Source organism: Pongo abelii, chromosome 14 (assembly GCF_028885655.2).
Source record: "Pongo abelii isolate AG06213 chromosome 14, NHGRI_mPonAbe1-v2.0_pri, whole genome shotgun sequence".
In the NCBI taxonomy this organism is placed as follows: Eukaryota; Metazoa; Chordata; class Mammalia; order Primates; family Hominidae; genus Pongo; species Pongo abelii.
Window position 1 is genome coordinate 117,933,744 of NC_071999.2, and position 10,292 is coordinate 117,944,035.

Here is a 10,292-nt window from a genome sequence, read left to right on the forward strand (position 1 = left end):
TAGTTGACCTTTAATTCTGAGTCTGAGTAGTTCCTGGGTGACATGTACGCCTTTACAGGCACAGGGCAGCTGCTGCACACCCAGGTAGTGGCCCCGCTTTGTCCTTCGTAGAGGAGGGGGTCCCAGATGCTCGCAGAGCTGGGTCCTGCACAGCAGGCTAAAGCCCGAACTTGGGGCTTAGGGTAGTTTAAACAAAACAGCTATGCGGCTGCACTTGCTGCTGCCTACAGTGTTCTGTGTCCCAGCAAAACCCTCCTTTTTCCATTAAAAGGAAATTATGTAAAAGTGTCATCTCTATTTTGGTTTATAGAATTTGTTCTAAGAGGGTGAAAATCCTCATTGATCCACTTTATGTGCATCAAAAAGTCATTCCTGGAATAAGAATGATGGCTGGGAGGGGGCGAGTTAGCGAGGATTGCCACCTGACGATGTGCTGTGGCCTCCAAAGTGTCCCAGGAGCAGCTGCAGAGCCGGTGCCCGAGGTCTCCCCACCCAGAGGCCCCTCACTCCCAGTAAATGCAAGCATGCATTCTGTATGGAGGCGATGGTTCAGCAGGAGAGGAGAGGCATATGCCTGCGTGTGTATGCGTGTGTGTGTGTACGTGTGTGTGTGCAGGTGTGTGCGTGTGCATGTGTGTGCATTGGGTGTGCCTGTGTACATGTGCGTGTGTGTGCATGTGGGTCTGCATGTGTGTGCATGTGCGTGTGTGTGCATGTGGGTCTGCATGTGTGTGCATGTGCGTGTGTGTGCATGTGTACGTGTGTGTGTGCGTGTCCATGTGTGCATGTGCGTGTGTGTGTACATGTGCGTGTGTGCATTGTGTGTGAATGTGCGTGTGTGTACGTGTGCATGTGCGTGTGCGTGCATGTACGTGTGTGTACATGTGCGTGTGTGCATGTGCGTGTGTACGTGTGCATGTGTGCATGTGCGTGTGTGTGCGTGTGTGTGTACATGTGCGTGTGTGTCCATGTGTGTTGTAAATAACTGAGCTGCAGGACAAAACTGACCTGGCAGGGAAAAATAGTTGCGAATAAAAATATTTTTATTATTAATCAAGATGTCCTTGGAGATTATAACAAAGAGTCAGAAGAACCACGGAAGAACCATTTCAGGAAACCTCACTACCTTTTCACATTCTGGGATGTGGAATTGTACAGGACATTTCTTGGTCCTCATCTTAATTTGCACAGTCTGACATTTCACTGTCTCCTAATTTTAGCATGTTAGAATAAGTATAAAGTGGTAGTTTGGGCAACTTCAAAATTTTATTACAGGGTGACAAAGAAAGTTAGCGTGTGTACATCAGCACACTTTTTTGTTAGCCTTGCAGAGAAATAGAGCTTGCTATTTAAAAACTGCTCATTGGCAACCAAGGATCATTTACCTGCATTAGTGAAGAAAAGAGAAATTTTCTGTCACTCTACCTTGTAAAATAATTAAATAAGGAATCTTGGTGAGTACACTATTATAGCTATTTAATAAAATTTATATTCAGAATTTTACTACTTATAAAATATATTGTCTCACCTGGGTGTTCACAGGGGAGCAAAAAATATATATGTATCTATGCATATATAGTTTTTTAAATGTCGCTTGTTTCATTTTATGGAAAACATGGAAAATCTCCTACAACAATAAACATTCATAATATAACAATGTATGAAAACTGCATGTACCACTAAGCCAGTGGCAAGGGCTGCCTCTGAATCTCTGAATATCAGCATGTTATAGATGGAAAAAGCTATCCTCTCCCTCATGGGAAAATCTGTTAGCATTTTACCAGCAGATTCTGAAAAGATATACATTTAAAATAAACCTTCACCTTACTTTTGAAAGAAAAGTATAAATATAAAATCTGCTAAGATTCGCCGCCCTTACGAGGAGCCTCGGCCGCGTGTTGAGATGCTGTGACCTGGCCACTCACCTGCGAGTCTTGCTGGAACTTGAGGCCTTAGTTCCACCTCAGATTAAAATAATTTCGATTTTATATTTTCCACATCTGTTATATTTTCTTTCATAGGATCTTACTTTCGTTTCTACATCTCGATTCACTGTCATTAAGAAGTAGAAGGGTCCGAATGTGAGTTGGCTGCCAGTGCATGCGCTGCCTCTGAGGCCATGCAGAGCGGGCTGGTGTCTCCCTCAGCGGCATTTTGGATCTGTTGGTTGATAACCAGATGCTTCCTTATTAGCCAAAGAGTGCCACAAGTTTTCCCGAATCTAAATGTTGAACAATCCTGACAGTACTGCCTTTTCTTTTTCTGGTATTTGACTGACACTCATCATACTACATCCTGTGCGTTCCTCGTTGCAAAAAAATATGAAGATGATATAATCTTATGACAAAGTCCACCGAAAACACACGCGTCTTGGGACCGCAGTGGTGGTTCCACGTTGGCCGAGGTCCACTCCCTGCTGCAATCACTATCTACAGGGAACTCAGAGGCTCCCTCTGAGAGGCTGAGCTTTGCGGGAGAGAACAGGGGCTGGGAAGTCTCTTGGTGTCTAAAGTCTGAGATGCAGACAACCCCTGTCGTTAACCTGGAACTGAAAATCAGCCTGGGAGCTGGGGACTGGGCCACCTGGGCTGAGGGCAAAGGTCAGCCTGCACCATGAGCGCAGGACAAAGGCCGGGGGCTGCGGTGGTGGCCCCGGTGACGGGCGCCTCTGCCCGGTTCTCCGTGGAAGGCCACGCCACCTCGCTGGTGAGACTCGCCCAGACCCTTGACCGAGCATCCGCTGAGGGGTAAAGCGCCTGCGGACGCTATTTCCCCTCAGATTTTGCGCTTCCTGTGACGGGGTGCCTCAGCTCTCACCGTGCAGGCGCGGAGACCCCCACAGAGCCCGCGGCTCTCCCAGCCTCACAGTCCACACCCGCGGGCTCCAGCCCAGGCCCGCCCCTGCACACCGAATGCGGTGACCTTGTGGCTATTTGGGCGAATTTGAGGGGACTGACAGCCTCTTTCATGCAAAGGGGCCGTTGGCTCGGGGAGGTTGTGAACGGGACCCCCGGCTCCAACTATAGAGGGTCGAGGGGGGCGTCTAACACGAGCCAGCAGAAGTCCCCACAGTGAAGACGCTCATCCGCGGAGAACTGGGAAGGGACCCTGGGATTTCCTCTACAAATAAGACGCAGCTGCTTCCCATCCTCGTCTGGAAAGGTCTGCGTGTGGCCCTGCCTCGACGCTGCACAGGGTCCCACATAACCGTTCCGGAGCTGGTTCCCGCCCTGTGGTTAACAAGATCACTTCTGTTCGTTTCCACCTGTGGATATTAATGTGAGCATATTTTAAGTGTATACATTTGGTTACATAAAACTAAATTACAGAAAATTACCTCTATTTTCCTAGGCCCAATCAGCGTCTTTCTTTTTTAACTCCCATGCAGGAGAGAAATTGAATGGAGATCTGAGACGTGAGGGATGAGTGGGACTGAGCCTCCTCTGGCGCATCAGCTCCAGGAAAATGCTGGAGGTGGAGCCGCTTACCAATGGTGTCACAGTTGCACCCTCAATGTCTTCAGAAGAAATAGTCCCCTTCCTCCCTGAGCATTTCGGAGCTGCTCTGAGGCCTGGGGAGGCTCCAGCAGGCCCAGTGACCTTCGCAAGGTCTGATGTGGGCTCATGGTGTGTGGGGCGGTCTCCACGCGCTCACGAGGGTCGCCGTTTCCTCTGGCCCCTTGCCCCCTCGGGACTTTCCTCTATGCTGAAGGGTGCTGGCGCAGGCGCTAAGATGTTTATAATAATTTAAGCTTAACGCTCGGAAAATACTTTCTAAGGAGCAATGAAATGCTTTTTCTGGTTTGTTTCTCACATCTTAGAATCCTACTCGTCCAGTTAGGGTTATGGTTAGAGGTAGAGTTAGGGTTAGGGTTAGTTGTTCTTTAAAACCATTAGTCTTTTTAAGTACAATGTGAGTCTTTAAAAATGCTTTCAACGGCACTGTGGGCTTCAGGGGAGAGAGTCAGCCTGAGTCTCTCACCATGGGCTTGAGACACACACCCCCACCCCCCACCGTGGCTATCGTCAGCAGAGGTGTGTGGAATTGTGGGTGTACCTGGGCATCTTCAGATGTTCTTTTAGTGTGAGGCACTTCAGGGTGGCATGGGCAGCGACTTTCCACAGGCCTGGGGGGTGTTTTCTGAAAGCACCTGCTGTGTGGCCCCAGCAATGTCCCCAATGGAGAGAGACACAGGCGAGCACACAGCAGGGACCCCTGGGTGACAGCAGGCAGCTCCAAGTTTCCTTGCCAGCTCCGGAGGCCGCGGCCCTCTAGCGATCACCATCAGACCTTGCTGTATGAGGAGTACCTGGCTCACCTGCTTTCTTAAACTCACTTTCAACCAAGCAATGAATAACTGAGGACCCATCGGGAGCCAGCTGGGTGCCGGCCTCTGGCTTGAGGCAGTTTGTGTCTGTTCACATCTGCCCTTGTCTATCTGGTGCGACGCCCAGGAGGGGAGGGAGGAGGGGAGGGACACGGTCTGGACTCTCCCTGCTCACTGGCAGGTCATGGTGTGGTAGGGTGGTAGGGTGGTAGGAAGAGCGGCCTGCTTCCCACAGCTGCACCGCCCAGGTCTTCCTCTCCTTTGCTTCTGCCCGTAAGAACTTATCACCATTGCAGGCCCATCAGAAAGACTGTGTTTGAGGTGAAGGAAGGTTTAATACCTTTAAAAAATCCATTTTACAAGATGAGATGGATCCAGATGTGGACCACTGTGCACCACACGATGACTCCCGCCAGCATTCCCTGCGGACTCTCAAAGGGCGTCCATGCAGTGGCACGTGTGACACTCCACGCAGCAAGGCTGTGCCGCAGGGGTCAGTGCGGAGGGGGTGGTCGCAAAGCTGGGGGACAGGCCCCACATTCCATGCAGCAAGGCTCTGCCCCTGGGGTCTGTGTGGAGGGGGTGGCGGCGAAGCTGGGGACAGGCCCGGGGGCCCGCAGATGCTCCTCTCAGTACCAGCTCCCTACAGCTCGGACTGGATTTGGTGGGAGTCCTGCCTATGCTGGCAAGGCCAGATCAAGGGGTACAATTCTGTAAAAGGGGTAAGATGTTGGTTTGAGGGATGAACTGGAAATACTGCGTCTGCCCATCCCCTCTCCCCTCTTCCCTTTTCCCCTCCCTTCCTCCTTCCTTTCCATTTTTCCTTCCTCCTTCCCTCTCTCTTCCATCTTACATGCGTGGCTGCAGATGTGACAGGGAGTGCGGGAACCATCCCCACAGGGCAGGGGAGACAGGAAGCTGATAGGTGAGGATAGACTGTGAAAGGATGGCAGGCAGGGTGTGAGGCAGCCCAGAGCCCAGGCCAAGGGCTGGCAGGAGGCAGGATTGCCTGTGGGATGGGGCAGCAGAGGCAGGGCAGCGGTGGTCTGCAGTGGGAAGGAGGGCGGCTGGGAGAGGCGAGGCTGGCAGGGACGTCCAGAGGCCTCATCCCAACTGGTCCTGGAATCCCATGGGAAAGTGCTGTTGCGGGGCGGGGGTGGGGGGGTGGTGGCGTTAGCAGGACGGCATCCGAATCAAATGTGTGTTCCTTTACGTTCGGGGGGGAAGTGGGTCTGGAAGAAGGCCAGGGCAGGGCACAGAGGCTCTTGCGATGGCCAGGCCAGGGGTTCAGGTGGTGTAGACCTGGAGCAGACAGACCCCACAGGAGTGGGGAGGAGGACTTTGGGGTGCAGGCGATGGCAGGCACAGGGAGGTTGGGGAGTCATCGCCCATCCTCAGTGCTGTGGATGGAAGTGTCCCCGGAGGCAGAGGAGCAGATGGGGGTTTGGCAGGAGGAGGGGAGTTTGTCTTAAGACGTGGAGATGTCCAGTGGTGGATCTGCAGGTGGAAGCTCCGGAGAGAGGCGGGGGCTGAGAGCACAGAGCTGGGCCGGCAGCACTTAGCTAGTACTGAAGCCACGGCAGCCTCGCTGATGCTGGCCCAGGCCGGCCGCCCCTACACCTCACAGGCTTCCTGCAACCTTACCAGGCGCAGGCCAGGGTCTGCTGGGATCTTCTGTCTCGTGGTGCTGCATTTCTTCTGGCTTCCTCCTTAGATGCCTTCCAGCCAAACATCATCAAAGTCTTGAGAATTGTTCAGGAACATTTGGGTCAAAACCCAGTCACAGGTCCCAGCCCAGCTGTAAGGGAGTTAGAGTGCAGTAGTATCCTGTGTCAGGAAGAGGCATGGATTTGGTGGATGTCCCACCTGTCCTCGCCACACCCAAGAGTGGGCCCTATTACCCAAGGGCAGTTGTGGGATAGGAGGCGCAGGGCTGTCCTGGGTGAGGTGAGGTCACAGAAGGTGGGCGAGGAGAGGGCTTCAAAAAGGGAGGGGCAGGCAGCTCAGAAGTCAGGACAAGGGCAGATACACATCCAGAGGTTTTCATGGAAAAATCAATCTTTTGCAATTTCAAACTGTACAGCACCTACGCAAAGCTACCCATTCACATACTGCATTTGTTTACTCTCCCAGCCTGGTGTGGACTAAACAGAGTCAGTTAGAAAAGTGTTCTGATGCATCCACAGCTTTCAAGGCCTCAGCTTGCATAATTACAAGGGGCAGGAACTAAAATTTCATCTGTGCGACATCAGCTCAAAAGGAGCCGGGACTAGAAGAAACCAGGAGCTATGATTTGCACTTTGATAACTTAAGTGAAATAAATTGATGGTTCCAAATGGAAAAAAATGACCAGGTCTATTTCTATAGACTTTAAAGATTATCCAGGTTAGAAATTTCAGCAAATGGGACAGAGATAAAATCAGTTGTTCACTAGTACCTATTTTAACACCTATAAGACAGTGTAAAAACTGGCTTTATCATATTAATATCTTGCTATAAATTTTGACATTAATATTGTTCATTTTGAGCACAGACCTGGGCTTGCTAGCTAAAACACAGAGCTCTAGAACAGTTTCCATGAGGATGGGTAAATTAGGGAGTGCCTGTCCATGCTAGCCCAAGGGCCAGATTCACCTGCACACTCGGCACATTGCAGGATAGCTGTCAGTTTATTTGTCCTTCTCCCTGTCTGCAAGCCAAGTGCTTCATGCAGGTGTGATACACAGGAGGTGCACAATAAATGTTGAATAATTGAGAAACTATATTTGCATTATTTTATTTGATTTTCCCAATCATGCTGCAAAGGTGAGAAAGGACAAACGGTATCTTCATTTTACTTTTCTATTTTTTTAAATATTGAACAGGGAGCCTGCCTGTACCCCAATTTTATACCTGAGGATGCTAAGGATGAAAAGTGATTTGCCCAAGTGGGTGGGCATCAAAGCTGTCACCTGACCTTGGGATTCTCTGACTCTGAGGCGCGTCCTTCCCACCCCACTCAGATGCACCCACCCAATGGCTTCTACCATAATTAAGATTTTCGGATTATTCCAGCATATTGCATATTTAAGGCTTATTCCAACATATTGCAATCATATAATTATTAAAAGCCATAAGCATAATTTGCAACATATGTACCCATATCTCACTTGTATTTTGACCATATATATTATATGAATAGTGTGTGGATTTTATAGAAGCAGAGGTTTAATGATGCTCATCTGAGTCTCCCACATGGAAGGGCATACTGATAAATGGGTGGATTCAAAATAATCCAAGTTACTTTATTAGATTTCCCACTGGGGGATTTTAAAACCTTGCTTATACCAGGGTCTCGGTGTGACCGGTACCCTGCCTGCCTCAGAGTCCTGGACGCAGCCTCACTCTCCCCTCTGCTGCCCCAGATCCGGCCTCCAGAGGAAAATGCCCTGGTCCTAAATATTCATGAATCTCCACACAAAGTGCCTGTGGCAAGATGTGCTCTTCTCCCCGGGAGCTGATAATCTGGGACCATCATTACCACTGAGAAGACTGTGTGAGTCAGTTTGCCTGAGAGGGCCCTGCTTTTTCACCTGTTGTTGTGATGTAATTGATACATGTGCCATTGTTCATCTCCAAAAATGAGAGTGAGCTTTTATGTGATCGCCCTACTTAGAGCTAGCATCTACTGAGTCCTGAAGAACCTGCACCGTTGTGAGTGATGGGCACGTGTTACCTAATGTAATCTTCCCCACACCTCGAAGAGGGAACGATAGCTTTGCAGTTAACGGCACAGATTCTGGGGTGACCTGCTTGGGGGTGTGGTCCTCACCAGCTGTGGACCTTGAATAAACATCTTCGTGCTCCATGTCCTTCATCTGCATATGAAGATGCTAATAATAATAATGGCCTCATGTCCTCATTTGCAAGAAAAAAAAAAAAAGCACTGCAGCCCCTGAGGCTAGACCAGACAGGAAAGCACATGGAGGGTGTCCTTTGGGCTCTAAAGTGCTGTGTAAACATACACGGTCACCATAACCACCTGACTTTCATCTGTTATTTTGCTTTTTATCTTATTTAATATTTTAAGCTCGTTTCATGTTGAAAATAATGTATGAGGGCTAGAGATATGAGGAATTATATGCAATCCCTATTTTTAAGGTACTTATTATTCATACTTATCTGAGGAGATAGAAAATAAATATGAGAACATTAATGAAAAGAAGACCCATCATATACCCTGGGGTAGGGTGCTGCTGATGGAAAGAGTGACACAGACTTGGGGGCCAGGACTCAGTAGGGACAGTCAGGAGCTATCCTATAGGGCAGCCAAGGACAGCATTGGTTGCACATCAATTCTAGACAGCAGATTTTTCTTGCCCACTTAAGACAAGTCTGTGGTTTTATTTTGTATGCGAAAAGAAACCTGTGTTTGATGTACGACTGATTTGGAATTGGAAAATAACTTTAGGCAGTGATGACACAAAATTAAATACAGTTTTTGTAAAGAGAAAAAAGATAGCATTTATTCCTATAAATCTTATTATATATGAGTCCCCAGGCATTAACTATGTACTATATACTAGACATGATTTTTTACATGGGTTGACTTACTCTGCCTGATAGAAATTTATGACTCAGAGGCTGCTTTTGTCTTCGGTTCCCAGATGAAAAACCTGAGTTTCAGAGAGGTTAAGTAACTTCTCCAAGGTGGCACATCCACCACCTGGCAGGGCTGAGATTTGGACTGAGACCGACTGGATCCAGAGTCCTTATAGTTATGGACACACTCTGCCGCCCTTTGTGAGGACTGAGTAGAATGCAGGCCGTGTGGCTCCTGAGCCCTTGAACGTTCTCTATACCCCTGGGAACCTAAACTAACTGCTTTTTCATTGAAATGTCTTGTTTCTTCCCTTATTCTATGAACCTGGGGAGTCACTGTCTAACAGGCACCCGCATTGGTTATTTAGGGTTACTGTAAGAAAGTGCCACAAACAGGGTGGCTCCAAACCACAGAGATGAACCCTCTCATGGTCCTGGAAGCTGGAAGTCTGGAATCAGGGCATCCAAAGGGCTGTGCTCCCTTGGAAGCCCCTGGGGAGAGATCCTTTCCCATCTCTTCCACCATCTGGTGGCCCCATAGCCCCAGTGCCCCCATGGCTTGTAGATGCTTCAGTCCGATCTCTGCCTCCATCCTCATGCCTTCTTCCTGTGGGTCTCGTCTCTGTGTCCAACCCGCTCTCCTTATGAGGATACCAGCCCTGTTGGATTAGGGTCTACCCGACTCCTGGATGACTTCCTCTTATCTAATTGCATCTGCAATGACCTTATTTCCAAAAAAGTCACATTGTGAAGTTCTAGGGGAGAGAGCCTCAGCATATCTTTTGTAGGGACACAGTTCAACCCGTAACAGCATCCACGAAGAAAAAGCATGGCCCCAGAGAGGGTGGGCTGAGACGTCTGTAAAAATTCCGCAGTATAGGCTCTGGCTAAAAAGAACAGAGGTGCTGGCCCTGCAATGGCTGTGAACTATGCTGTTCTTGCATTGCTGTAAATAAATACTGGAGACTGGGTTGTTTATGAAGAAAAGAGTTTTACTTGGCTCATGGTTCTGCATGCTGTATAAGCATGGTGCTGGCATCTGCTCAGCTTCTGAGAAGGCCTAGGGAAGCTTCCAGTCGTGGTGGAAGATGGAGGGAGAGCAGGCACATCACATAGTGACAGCGGGAACGAGAGAGAAAGAGAGCAAGAGAGAGAGGGAGGGAGGTGCCACACACTTTAAATGACCAGATCTCATGTGAACTCAGAGCAAGAGCTCACTCATCATCAAGAGGATGGCCCCAGGCATTCATGAAGGATCCGTCCCCCATGACCCCATCACCTCCCGCCAGACCCATCTCCAACATTGGGGATTATGTTCCAACATGAGATTTGGGTGGGGAAAACATCCAAACTCTAGCAGGCCATTCAATAGATCAGAACGGAC

The 10,292-nt window shown here is 49.2% G+C and overlaps 1 long non-coding RNA gene across 1 annotated transcript; it reads right to left on the reverse strand.

Annotated features, from left to right (window-relative positions):
- Window positions 1–1,685: 1,685 nt before the first annotated feature.
- LOC129049605 (uncharacterized) lies at window positions 1,686–6,240 on the reverse strand. Its single transcript, XR_008512832.2, has 3 exons — window positions 5,972–6,240; window positions 3,338–5,038; window positions 1,686–2,160 (listed from the first exon to the last, which is right to left on the reverse strand). It is a non-coding gene; the product is annotated as an uncharacterized LOC129049605 (long non-coding RNA).
- Window positions 6,241–10,292: the final 4,052 nt, after the last annotated feature.